Below are 14563 nucleotides of genomic sequence, written 5' to 3'. Positions count from 1 at the left end.
TTAATTATAATTATTTAAATATGTTATGTTATGTTATGTTAGTAGTTTTTATAAGGCGCGCAGCTGCCCCAGCCAAGGGGCGTCCCGGCGCCTGATCAGGTACCACAACACAACAAATCGATGCTGGGAAGGAGAGGAAGGAATCAGTCAGCGGTTTGGAACAAAAAAGTTTTTATGGCGCGCCTAAAGGAAGTAAGGCTGTTCAAGGCTCGAATACGGACAGGGAGAGAATTCCATAATCCTGCCGCTAATACTCGAAAGGAGCGACCTCCCATCCTACTCAGTCTAAACCGTGTATTGACCGCCAGATGGAGAAATTCCGATCTAAGAGACCGCGTAGGAACATAGGAGGAAACAAGCTTAGCGAGGGCTGGAGGTGAGGAAAGCTTCAAGATTTTAAATGTCAGGCAGAGAGCCTTAAATTTAATTCTCTGTCTGACCGGCAGCCAGTGGAGAGAGGTCAAAACTGCAGAGACAGAGCACTGTCTAGGAAGGCCAACGATGGCCCGCGCCGCGGCATTCTGCACCCTTTGCAATCTAGTAGCCTCCGCCTGATTCACTCCAAGCAGCAGCGCACTCCCATAGTCCAGCCGAGAAAGAATGGAGGCTTGGACCACCAGTTGCCGAGTAGGGGGGTCGAAGAATTTGAGGACTGGTCTCAGCCCTCGCAGAATACCATAACAGGTAGCTGCAACCTTCTTCGTGTGGCTGGTGAAGGAGAGTGTAGGATCCAGCCAAACCCCCAAGTTCTTAACTTCGGCAGCTGGGATGGGAGTCACCCCCAATTCTGGAGGCCACCACTGGTCTCCCCAGAGCTCCACCTGCTTTCCTAAGATCAGGACCTCGTTTTTTTTGGCATTTAACTGCAGACTGTTAGTTCGCATCCAATTTGCTACGGCTATGAGTCCTGCACGGAATCTAGGAGCGTTCACCTCGGGATCACCGCTGAGTGTCACCGCCAGCTGCGTGTCATCGGCATACGATGTCATGGTTAGGCCACATTGTCTGACGACTGCAGCCAGCGGTTTCACATATAGGTTGAACAAAGTGGGGCTCAACGCAGAGCCCTGCGGAACCCCCAGCCCCAGTGGATGGAAAGAGGACTGACAAGGTGGAATAGCCACTTTAAAAAACCGGTCCGAGAGGAAAGAGCGAAACCATTGTAAATTTATTTATTGGTATTTGTTTATAATTAATTTTTAATTAATATTTAATTTGTAATTATTACATTTTAATTGACAATTAATTTTATTTAATTGATTAATTGATAATTATGTTAATTTAACTAATTTATTTTATGTAGTGGGTTGCGGGTTTATAGGGGAATAGGGTGGGCCACGACTGAGTCATGCAATGACATCGCAGACTTCTTTATAGGGAAGGTAGAAAAAATCTATGCATCGTTTCAGACTAACTCTGAAGCTATAAATCCCGACCCTAACTGCGGAAAGAAGGTCAGGGAAGAACTTAGGAAATTTGTGGTTCCTCAAACTGAGGAGCTTATCAATATCCTATCGAACATTCACTCAGGCTCTCCCCTTGATGCAGTACCAGCGAGAATTCTTCGAAATCATATCCCGCTGGTAGCGAAACATATAGGTAACTTGGCTTCACTGTCCTTCCAGGAATGTTTAGTTCCGGATAGCTGGAAACTGGCCCAAGTCGTCCCAATTAAAAAGAAAGCCCACATAAGCATCACGCAATTAGACAACCTGAGACCAATCTCCCTCCTTCCCTACTGTGCGAAGGTAGTAGAAAAATTGGTCAACAGACAGCTGGTGAGCTTTGTGGAGGAAAACATGCTCCTTCACACGTCTCAATCGGGATTCAGAGCCAAACACTCGACAGAGACTGCCCTCCTCCTATCGACAGAACTGCTGCGAAGTAAGGCGGACGAGGGTCACACGGCTGCACTGGTCCTATTGGACTTAAGTGCGGCGTTTGATACCGTATCTCACCCCGTATTACTGGACCGCCTAAATGAAAAGGGAATAACCGGTCCTGCACATGAGTGGCTGGTCTCCTTCCTCAACAACAGGAGATTTCAAGTGCACTGCCCACCATATAAATCCAGTGTAAGATGTCTCAGGCAAGGGGTTCCTCAGGGCTCGATCCTGAGCCCCACTCTATTTAATCTGTACATGGAACCCCATGCCAAGTTGGTGGAGTCATATGGTGTTGCAATAGTCTCTTATGCAGACGACACACAACTGGTGATCAATCTATCCCGTGATCCAGTTGTGGACGCTGAGAATTTCTCGGCCTGCTTGGTAGCACTTGACGGCTGGATGAAACAGAACTGTCTCTGCCTCAATGGCAACAAGACGGAAGTTCTTATCGTAGGCCCCTGCCCTTCCATTTGGACCTCTGCCTGGTGGCCCACGGAACTGGGCTTGGTCCCGGCCCCAGTAGACACAGTCAAACACCTTGGCTTCCTTCTCGACTCTAAGCTAGCATACACCAACCATGTGGGGAAGGTTGCCGGAAAATGCTATGGACTCCTGAAGGTCCTGAGGAAAGTCCTGGACCTTTTGCCCCCCAGCTCCAGAAAAACTATGGTACATGCCTTGGTCACCTCCCACCTAGACTATGGGAATTCCCTTCTATGCGGACTCAGCAAAAAAGGCCTAGCACAGTTACAACGCGTCCAGAACGCAGCTGCTAGGCTGGTCCTTAACCTCCCTAGGAGAGCCTCTGGGAAACATGCATTACGCTCCCTCCACTGGCTCCCAATAAAGGAACGAATCAAATTTAAAACTATGTGTATAACCCACCGTATAGCTCACAAAAAAGCACCTCCATATCTCCAGGACCTGCTTCCTGTCTATCGCCCCTCACGTCCCCTGAGGTCGATGGGCAGCATGCTTTTAGTGGCGCCTCGGATATATAGAGCTAGGATGGGAGGTCGTTCCTTTAGACACCATGCCAGCAATGACTGGAATAACCTACCCATCGACTTGAGGATGGAGCTGTCTGAAACCAGGTTCAGACAGAGGCTGAAAACCCACCTTTTCCCCAAGCTAAATTCAGCATAGCAGGCCAGGCACTCCCTCTGTGACCCAGCTGATGAGATGTAGATAGGGCTGTCAGCGCGGGGACGCACTGTTCTCTGTGCAACCATGCGCTTAACAAATGTCATTAACCTAACCTAACCTAATTACATATGTTAATTTTTTGGGGTATTTATTAGATTTTAATTGTTAAGTAAGTTTTTAATCACAAATTAATTAATTGTTAATTTGTAATTTATTAGTATAACTAGATAACTAATTGTAATGAATAAATTAGTATCTGGAATTAATTAATGTTTATATTATATTAAATTGGTAATTACTTTTAATTAATTTTTTATAGATATTAATATATATATTTTTAAATAATATATGAAGTATCTACTTTCCCTACTGTTGCACACTTTGAAGTGGGAATAGTAATTTTATCCCTATGCTATCCAACGCTTTCCCTACTGTTGCACTCTCTGGAGTGGGAATAGTAATTTTTACCCATACGCTATCCAACGCTTTCCCTACTGTTGCACTCTCTGGAGTGGGAATAGTACTTTTTACTGTTGGACAGGCCACATGACGGGCCGCTCTCCCCCGGCTCGACCAGGCCCGAGCCCAGTCACGCAAGCACCACACACCACCATTGCACGCCCTGCGTCCCCTCAGGGACCCCTGCCCTCGAACATGATAACCTCGTGGGTCCGATCCACTGCCGGCCCATGCACCCAGCCCGGGCCGCCATCTTGGACACCTCGCCACGAGGCCGCCTGGCCCCCGATCGACCTCAACCCTGGGCCTAGCCCAGCCTCAGACAATCCGGCACCACCCTCCACCCAGGAGGTGAGCGGGCTACTTGGCAAGTCAATGGGAGAAAGAGGTGCCGATGGCTCTCCCCCCGCCCAGTGCCGCTCGCCCATCGCCTCCCCGGGCGCTGGCTCCACCCCCCTGCTGGGTGTCTGGACTCCCTCATCCCGGACCTCCCGACCTCCAAGTGCGAGGGTCCGGACATCAAAGCACGCCAGCCCTATAACTGGGGCAGCTCCAGAGCAGGAAGTCAGTTGTATCTTGGAGTCGAGAGACGTAAGAGGAACTCATCCTGGACGGACTACTGGCGCTGCCGTAGCTCTGTCCTGTGCACCATCGTCCTGCCTGTTGGCGCTGCCACAGCCGTCGTAACCTTCATTCTTCACCGTCGTCCGGATCTGCTGGCGAGGCCGCGGACCGTTGTAACCATCATCTTCATCGGGACCTGCTTGGCTTCTCCACGGCCCGTCGACCATCCTTCATCCATCTCGGGACCTGCTTGGCTCCTCCACGGCCCGATCAGCAACCACGCCGAGCTCGAGGATTGAGAGCTATTTAACTCATTGGTAACTAAGACTGTCCCGCTACCCTTTCTCCTCAACCAGAGATCAGAACCGAGGGGACCCCTGAGTCCAGACCTCCTTGTATCATAACGACGTAACCTAAGAATTGCATATAAAGTCTCGTTAACCTTCAATCTTGTGTGGTGTCCGTCTGTGGGGGGGAAGTTACTTACCTGTACAGTCGTTGGAGACGGCTCTCCCTGGAGACCTCTCCCCGTAATCTCGGCCGACCCTCCCGGTCCGTCTAACATTGGTGGCCAGCGGCGCGATCCGAATCACCGCATAACGTACAGAGAGTAGCTCACCCCACAACGAACAACAAATGTCGACTAAAGAGAGCGGATCAACTGAGAAGTTCCAAATGGAAAAACTAGAGGAATACAGCCATCGTGAACTAAAGCAGTTCTGCATCGAACTAGGTATCGCTACCACCGGACTAAGTACCAAGGACGATTTTAAGCATGCCCTAGAATCTTGGGCAGAGACCGGGGATGTCGAAGCCCCTGAGCAAAGCACCGCGAAAAATACCAACACGGCCCCTGAGGGGCAAAGAACCAGTCTCTCGCAAGACGAGATCCAAGAAAGAGAAAAAGCCCGACTACACGAACTCGAAATGGCCCGACTCAAGATGGACATAGAACTCAAATTGGCCGAGCAAAAAATAAACTTAGAGCACCTTCGCCTCCGAGAAGAAAGAGAGGAGAAACAGAGGCAAAGGGAGCTCGAGGAAAAAAGACTAACGTACGAGCACGAACGGAACCTAGCCGAGATCAACCTGCGCAAACAAAATAAAGAGTTAGGGGTGCCCGACAGACCGTCCACCCCAGGGACCGCGGAGAAAAAAGTGCACATCCCCAAGGATGTGGTCCGAGAATATTTTCGAGAAGACGACATCCAGCAATGGTTTAAGGCCTATGAAATCGCGATGACTGCGCACCGGATCGATAGAGCCGACTGGGGAGCCGGCCTATGGGGCAAATTCCTCAATGAGGGCCGCGATACTCTGTTACAGCTCCCAGACCACCAGATGACCTCCTACGACCATATGAAAGCGGCCCTCCTCACCCGCTATGGCCTCACGCCCGAGATGTACCGTCAGAGGTTCCGAGACTGCACACGCATTCCAGGTACAACTTGGGTGGACTATGTAACGTACTTTAGCCGAGCCTTCGAAGGCTGGATCAGAGGGAACAACGTCACGACCTACGAGCAGCTGTTCAATCTGATGGTATGGGAGCATCTGTCCAACAATTGCTTCATTGAACTACGCCAACACCTCCTCGACAGCAAGTTAACCGATCCCCGGCAGCTCGCAGCCGAAGCTGACCGGTGGGAGATCACCAGAGTGGGCCGGAATGGGTCCTACGAGCAGAACAGGAACAACAATGGTCACTACCGACCCAGAGGAGGAGGAGGGGGCCAAGGACGAGGAAGAGACAATACTCCGGCCGCCCCCGCTACCAGCACCACCCCCCCGGCCAACCGGGGCAGCACCCCGGCGCGACCGGGATACAGAGCCAATGTTACATGTCACCGATGCCAACGAGTCGGCCACTATGCAAACGACCCAAGCTGCCCGCAGTATCAGAGTCCAAGACCCCGCCAGGTGGCCGCCGCGGCACTAGGGGAAGAACAGATCTCCGAGGAACAAGAAACAGGCGAGCAAGAGTATCAAGAGTGGGAGCCAGCCGCCATGACTCTCGCGTGCTTAGGGGGAAGAGACATGGTCCCGCGGGTCCCCCTACCCGCTAACACCCAGAAGTACAGCCAATGGGTGAGCATCAATGGACAACGGGCCGAAGCCCTTCGAGACACCGGGGCCAGTGTGACAGCCGTCCGCTGTCATCTGGTGACCCCAGAACAATATCTACCGAACGTTCTCTGCCCTGTGCGATCAGCCGACAACTCGGAAAGTCTGTGTCGGATGGCCTGCGTCCCCTTTGAGTGGGGAGGGGTCTCCGGCATGTTGAAGGTAACGGTCCGAGACGACGCCCCCGTGGAATGCCTCCTCGGAAATGACCTGGAAAGCTCCCCGTGGGCAGCCGTGGAGCGAAAAGAACACTTGGGGATGTTGGGCGTCCCAGACTGGGCGTGCGTCACCACCCGGTCCATGGCCGCCCGTGCCAACCATCACCCGGAAGAACCCGAATGGCCGGCGCCACCGCCTCCGGTCGCCCCCGCCGAGACCCCCGACCATGGCATCCCCCTCGAACTTGCTCAACCTTCCGACCTCGCTAATCTTGATCAGTGGGCTCAAGAAGGGGGACCCACACAAGAACAATTTCGTCAGGAACAGAAGACCTGTCCCTCCCTTGAGGGACTCCGACAACAAGCGCTCGCCCAAAGCGCCGGGGATACCTCCGGAACTCATTGGGTCTACTGGGACAATGATCTATTGTACAGCGAGCAACGAATCGCCGAGCTGGGGGCCAACCGAGTACTAGTGGTGCCCCTCCGCTTTAGAGACTTCCTGCTAAACCTGGCCCACGATGCCCCCCTGGCAGGGCACCTGGGACAGGATAAAACCTACAGCCGCCTAGTGACCCACTTCTTCTGGCCCAAAGTGAGAAACGATGTGCACCAGCATTGCCGATCTTGCCCCACGTGCCAAGCCAGTGGGAAGAGCGGCCGCAAATTAAAGGCTCCCCTGCAACCCTTTCCAGTAGTCACAACCCCATTTGAGAGGGTCGGGATAGACATTGTGGGACCCCTGGACCCGCGTACAAGACAAGGCCATCGCTTCATCCTGGTACTAGTGGACCACGCCACCCGCTACCCTGAGGCTATTCCTCTCCGGACCGTGACAGCCCCAGTGGTCGGCCGGGCCCTGATGGGGATCTTCTCCCGTGTGGGGTTCCCCCGGGAAGTCGTCAGTGACAGAGGCACGAACTTTATTTCTAAATATATGAAGTCCCTCTGGCAACAGTGTGGGGTCACCTACCGCTTCACGACCCCCTATCACCCCCAAGGAAACGGACTTGTTGAGCGGTTCAATCGCACGCTAAAAGGGATGATCGGGGGATTGGAAGAGCCCCTCCGTCGCCAGTGGGACGTGCTGCTGCCGTGCCTCCTCTTCGCCTACCGGGAGGTCCCACAGAAGTCCCTAGGCTTCAGCCCCTTCGAGCTGCTCTATGGGCACCCAGTACGGGGGCCACTCAGCCTGATCAAAGAAGGCTGGGAGATGCCTCCGGCCAAGAGTCCTCCAGATGTCTTCCGGTACCTCCTCACCCTCCGCAACCAGTCCCGGCGGTTCAGAGACCTAGCAAAAGCCAACCTAGAGGCCAGTCAAGAGGACATGAAGAAATGGTATGACCAGAACGCCTCATCCATTGAATTCGAGCCGGGGCAACAGGTCTGGGTAATGTCCCCCACAGAACCGTGCGCTCTCCAAGACAAATGGACGGGACCCTTCAAGGTAATCGAGCGCAAGGGTCCTGCCACCTATCTGATCGATATGGAGTCCGCCCGGAATCCGCTCCGAGTCCTCCACACCAACAGACTGAAACCCCACTTTGCACGAACAGAACTCAGCCTCTTGATGGCCACAGACAATGGGGTTGAAGACGACTCCGAGCCTCTCCCTGACCTCTTGCGGACCCAGGAGCAAGACGGCTCCGTGGATGGGGTCCGACTCTCGGAGACCCTCACCAGAGAACAACGGCAAGAGTGCCAAGCCCTCCTATCACGGTTCGCCAGTCTGTTCTCCCTCACCCCGGGTGTCACTTCCTGGTGTGTGCACGATGTGGACACCGGAGACAGCCCTCCTATCCGCCACCGGGCCTACCGCGTACCTGATCGGGTACGGGCCTGCATCCAGGCGGAAGTAGCTAAGATGCTCACGCTCGGGGTCATCGAGCCCTCAGACAGTCCATGGGCCAGCCCGGTCGTACTGGTCCCCAAAGCAGCCGCCCCCGGGACCACACCAGAACTCCGGTTCTGTGTCGACTACCGGGGCCTGAATGAAGTCACCAGAACGGACGCACACCCCATCCCCCGGGCAGATGAACTGGTCGACCGAATGGGCGCTGCCCGCTACCTCAGCATCTTCGACCTGACGGCAGGTTATTGGCAGATCGGCCTCACACCCCGGGCACAAGAACGCTCTGCCTTCTCCACCCCCGATGGCCACTATCACTTTACGGTCATGCCCTTCGGCATGAAGAATGCCCCAGCGACGTTCCAACGGCTCGTCAATCAGGTCCTGGCGGGGCTCGAAGAGTTCAGCGCCGCCTACCTGGACGACATCGCTGTGTACAGCCACCATTGGACCGAGCACCTCCACCACCTCCAAGCAGTGCTGCAAGCCCTTCAGCGAGCTGGCCTCACGATCAAGGCCAGCAAATGCCAAATTGGACAAGGGTCGGTGACCTACCTCGGACACCAGGTGGGAAGCGGCCTAGTGGCCCCCCTACAGCTGAAAATTGCCGCCATCCAGAACTGGCAACCCCCTATCACTCAAACTGAGGTGCGAGCCTTCCTGGGCCTCACGGGCTACTACCGAAGGTTCGTGAAAGACTATGGTACCATCGTGGGGCCTCTCACCGAACTCACGTCAAAAAATCAGCCCAAGAAGGTGAACTGGACCCCAGAGTGTCAAGCGGCGTTCGAACAGTTAAAGGCCGCCATGTGTTCCGCTCCTGTGCTCCAGGCCCCAGACTACAGCCGGGAGTTCGTCGTCCAGACGGACGCCTCCGACCAGGGCATTGGGGCGGTCCTGTCCCAAGTGAACACCGAAGGCCTCGATCAACCGGTGGCCTTCATCAGCCGGAGACTCCTACCCCGGGAACAACGCTGGAGCACCATAGAGAGGGAAGCCTTCGCTGTGGTATGGGCCCTCAAGAAGCTCCGGCCCTACCTTTTTGGCACCCACTTTCGGGTGCAGACTGACCACCGACCCCTGCAGTGGTTGATGCATATGCGGGGGGAAAACCCAAAATTGCTACGCTGGTCCATCTCCTTACAAGGTATGGACTTCACAGTCGAACACCGGCCTGGGTCCGACCACGCCAACGCCGATGGCCTGTCCCGGTTTTTCCGCCTCGACGAAGAGAGTCCCCAAGAGGATGGGTAACTCTCCCCGCCTTCAGCTGGGGGGGACGCATGTTGGACAGGCCACATGACGGGCCGCTCTCCCCCGGCTCGACCAGGCCCGAGCCCAGTCACGCAAGCACCACACACCACCATTGCACGCCCTGCGTCCCCTCAGGGACCCCTGCCCTCGAACATGATAACCTCGTGGGTCCGATCCACTGCCGGCCCATGCACCCAGCCCGGGCCGCCATCTTGGACACCTCGCCACGAGGCCGCCTGGCCCCCGATCGACCTCAACCCTGGGCCTAGCCCAGCCTCAGACAATCCGGCACCACCCTCCACCCAGGAGGTGAGCGGGCTACTTGGCAAGTCAATGGGAGAAAGAGGTGCCGATGGCTCTCCCCCCGCCCAGTGCCGCTCGCCCATCGCCTCCCCGGGCGCTGGCTCCACCCCCCTGCTGGGTGTCTGGACTCCCTCATCCCGGACCTCCCGACCTCCAAGTGCGAGGGTCCGGACATCAAAGCACGCCAGCCCTATAACTGGGGCAGCTCCAGAGCAGGAAGTCAGTTGTATCTTGGAGTCGAGAGACGTAAGAGGAACTCATCCTGGACGGACTACTGGCGCTGCCGTAGCTCTGTCCTGTGCACCATCGTCCTGCCTGTTGGCGCTGCCACAGCCGTCGTAACCTTCATTCTTCACCGTCGTCCGGATCTGCTGGCGAGGCCGCGGACCGTTGTAACCATCATCTTCATCGGGACCTGCTTGGCTTCTCCACGGCCCGTCGACCATCCTTCATCCATCTCGGGACCTGCTTGGCTCCTCCACGGCCCGATCAGCAACCACGCCGAGCTCGAGGATTGAGAGCTATTTAACTCATTGGTAACTAAGACTGTCCCGCTACCCTTTCTCCTCAACCAGAGATCAGAACCGAGGGGACCCCTGAGTCCAGACCTCCTTGTATCATAACGACGTAACCTAAGAATTGCATATAAAGTCTCGTTAACCTTCAATCTTGTGTGGTGTCCGTCTGTGGGGGGGAAGTTACTTACCTGTACAGTCGTTGGAGACGGCTCTCCCTGGAGACCTCTCCCCGTAATCTCGGCCGACCCTCCCGGTCCGTCTAACATTTACCCCTACGCTATCCAACACTTTCCCTAATGTTGCACTCTCTGGAGTGGGAATAGTAGTTTTTACCCCTACGCTATCCAACGCTTTGCCTACTGTTGCACTCTCTGGAGTGGGAATAGTAATTTTTACCCCTACGCTATCTAACCCTTTCCCTACTGTTGCACTCTCTGGAGTGGGAATAGTAATTTTTACCTCTACGCTATCCAACGCCTTACCTACTGTTGCACTTTCTGGAGTGGGAATAGTAATTTTTACCTCTACGCTATCCAACGCTTTCCCTACTGTTGCACTCTCTGGAGTGGGAATAGTAGTTTTTACCCCTACGCTATCCAACGCTTTGCCTACTGTTGCACTCTCTGGAGTGGGAATAGTAATTTTTACCCCTACGCTATCTAACCCTTTCCCTACTGTTGCACTCTCTGGAGTGGGAATAGTAATTTTTACCTCTACGCTATCCAACGCCTTACCTACTGTTGCATTTTCTGGAGTGGGAATAGTCATTTTTACCCCTACGCTATCCAACGCTTTGCCTACTGTTGCACTCTCTGGAGTGGGAATAGTAATTTTTACCCCTACGCTATCTAACCCTTTCCCTACTGTTGCACTCTCTGGAGTGGGAATAGTAATTTTTACCTCTACGCTATCCAACGCCTTACCTACTGTTGCATTTTCTGGAGTGGGAATAGTCATTTTTACCCCTACGCTATCCAACGCTTTCCCTACTGTTGCACTCTCTGGAGTGGGAATAGTCATTTTTACCCCTACGCTATCCAACGCTTTCCCTACTGTTGCACTCTCTGGAGTGGGAATAGTAATTTTACACTTCCGCTATCCTACGGTAATAATATTGGATATTTTTTAATTATATTTTGTTACTATATATATATATATATACATATATATATATATATATATATATATAAATATATATGTTTTAACAAATATGATTGTAAAACATTTTTTTTATAACTTTCATTAATTATTTAATTAATATAAGGTAATTTAAGTATTTTTAAGTATATTTTAGCAAATAATTTTTAATATTAATTTAATTTAACATTGTTTTTAATAAAGTCAATATTTTTACAAACTATATTTTAGTAAACAATATTTTTTACTTGATATTTTTGTACTTATCTGGTTGTAGATACAAAGTCGATATTCTGTCTGTCGATATTTTGTCGCCGATATTTTTGGTAGTCGATATTATGTCCCTCGATATTATGTCAGTGATCCATCGAGAGATCTGGGTTAAATCCATCATTCTTTTGCTCACCATGCCACCCCAGTTTAGACCTGGCCATATGCAAATCAGTCTGACCCTGTGCCTCATGGACAGGTCCTCCCTGGACCAGAAACACCAAGGTCTGTTAAAAGCACTTCCGCAATCGGTGTCTGGCACTTTCATTAGCGTCCCAGTATTGTGCTCTATTGTAATTGCAGGTATGACCCAGAAACATCATGTCCCCAGTGTCAAGGAAAGAGTTAAAGGTCTGTTACTGGGCGTACAAAGTGGCCAAACTACAGGGGATCTAACTATTTGCAAAAGAATAACTACTGGGGACCATTCAATAGGACAGCGCTCTGTAGCCTCCTTGGAAGTGAAAGAGCAGTATACACTAGAGCCGGCAAGCGATGACATCAAGCCGGCTGCCGCAAGGAAGCTCTATTTACAATCATGGGGAATTGCCACTACGCGCCTTTACGAATAAATGGGCGGGCCTACAATCCTTGGGATGCTGGCCTGCAATGGCGCAGAAGAATCTAAATACTAGGTGTTTTTTTCCTGCATTGGCTGTAAGAAAGCAAGACAACTGTATTTATGAACTGCATAAGCACTAGAACGCAATCTGTGGCCTTGGAACTGATTGCGATATCGATTTCCGCAGGTCATATTATGTATCTACTATACAATGTCACACGATGACTATATTTTTATCTGTTTTATTACGAATGAAATGTAAGATAGTGTTCAAATGCGTTTATGGTCAAATTGCCTGAAATAAAGTGTTATAAATTAAGCAAGGAAAAAGCATATATATGGCGCTGACTGCATCAGACGAGGCTTTGAAGTGCTTCACGGATGCTACTCCTGGACCCAACATTAGCTGTTCATTGAGTTGTTATTGTGAATAGGATCCGTCGCGTGCTCTCAAGGAAGCCTTTCCAGGCACTCGCGCCAGCTTCTTTGTTGTTGATTAAGGGTCATATTTATCAAGCAGTCGCGCCGCTCTTGCACCGCGCAGTTGGATGCGAGGGTAACACAACGACATCCTGAGTTTCTTGATAAATCTAGAGTGATGCAACGCAGCGCAAAACGCTGACCTGCTTCCCTCTGCCGCAGCGCGCCGTTCCATGGGTGAAGCTTCGGTGTTCCAACGCAACTACCATAGATTTTGTCGCTTTCCCAAATTTACAATTGCAGGTCGACCTGCGAAGGCGTCAAAATGGTGCGCATCCCCTGTGGAGGTGTAAAGAGGAAAAATATCTTTATTTGTCTTTGTTTTCTCCTCTTTCCATGTGTGTTGCATTCTGCAGCACACATGGAAAGAGAAGTGTGCCTCAGGGGATTGTTTTTGTGCTGGAAGGTGCCCCATCCAGCACCAAAACAATTCTAATTATGGTGCGTGGTGCAAGGGTGCCAGCGTTGGTACCGGGCAGCACATGGTGCACCCGCAGGGAAAAGACAAGAATGCGCCATGTGATGTTAAATACGGCGCACTCCTGCCCTTTTACTATCACACAGGGCAGCTGCGCGAGTTTTCGATAAATGTGCCGCTCAATTAGCAGGAGATGTGTAATGAATAGTGCATGGAGGGGTAGGTGAGCTAAAGCCGATTGGTCGGTAGGCTCAATAGACAGACTACAGGAGACTGGGTATTGGTAGATTGCAGGGATATGGTTGCTAAGCGGGAAGTTCTGATCTATGGAATAATGTTTAGGCAGTGGCGGCTCTTCCTGTGAGGCGGAGGAGCATCACCACCACTTTGAAGCAGTGACAGGAAGGAAACATAAAGTGATAGTAACTCCAGGTTCTTATCATTTTGTGTTCTCCTGCTGTGGCAGGTTTGCGTGGGTGGGGCGTGGCTGCTCTGATGACAGAGGAGCAGGGGGAGGAGCGGTTTGCCCACTCTAAGTGTGCATGAATGTTTGGCCAGCCGTCCCAGGCCGCTGAAACTGTCATGCGTACTTTACATGCTCTCCACGCAGGCTGCATTACAGCCAGGGTGGAGAACATGCCGAGGCCCCCATTCCCTGGCTGAGTGCTGAACCACGACGCTCAGACCAATAACAAGAATGCATTGTAGCCTGGGTGGTTCCTGTTCTGGTCCCAGGGGAGAGACTAATGGAGATCGAACTATAGAGTCCGAACATCATGTACCGGAAACTTCCATAGAAAAGGAGTACGGAGCTCATGATATGAGAGGAGGGGAGAGGGGGCAGGAGAGGGTTTTTCTCATCCCTAAAGCCCAACCAAGACCCCAGGCAGTGTCACACGGGGCAGAGGGAGGAAGGGACAGCCTGGGTTTCATTCTTCGCCAGGGAGGGGCCATGCTGAAGAGGGAGTGTAGTGGGGGTCAAGAGAAGTTTTGAAAGTCTTTCTCCACTGTAGGGCAGGACGTCATCATACCCAAGCAGGTCTGTTGACTCATATTAACTGGTGTCTCCCTTTCCTATCTGTCCTGATGATGGCCCTTTTTAAATTATTACACCGCGGGGTCGAAACGTCAACTAAAACACTCTATGCGGACTGATTTTAAAATGTGATTGTGTCGTGTGCCTCTCGTTTTGCGAGTGACGTTTGTAACAACATACTGTCACAATCAGTCACATGCATATAGTCTGTACGTAACACACACGCACCACTTCGAAACTTTATTCACTTTTACCGCACTGACAAATTATAGGAGCACCCGATTTTTTGTTTATTATAATTTTAGAAAAATGCCAAATGAAATAACACTAAAAAGATAAAGTATGAATGCTGTACCATTTTTGGCATATCATTTAAATATAGGAATGCACTTATCG

At 51.9% G+C, this 14563-nt stretch overlaps 1 protein-coding gene across 1 annotated transcript in view; it reads right to left on the bottom strand.

Moving 5' to 3' along the window:
- The window catches only part of LOC147700437 (kelch-like protein 13), a 427954-nt gene that overhangs the window by 61006 nt on the left and 352385 nt on the right, over positions 1-14563 (bottom strand). The gene's annotated exons all lie outside the window — the stretch shown is intronic.

Source organism: Lissotriton vulgaris, chromosome 8 (genome assembly GCF_964263255.1).
Source record: "Lissotriton vulgaris chromosome 8, aLisVul1.2, whole genome shotgun sequence".
NCBI classification, from domain to species: domain Eukaryota; kingdom Metazoa; phylum Chordata; class Amphibia; order Caudata; family Salamandridae; genus Lissotriton; species Lissotriton vulgaris.
The sequence above is the reverse complement of the archived record's forward strand: the minus strand, read 5'-3'. Positions and strand labels throughout refer to the sequence as shown.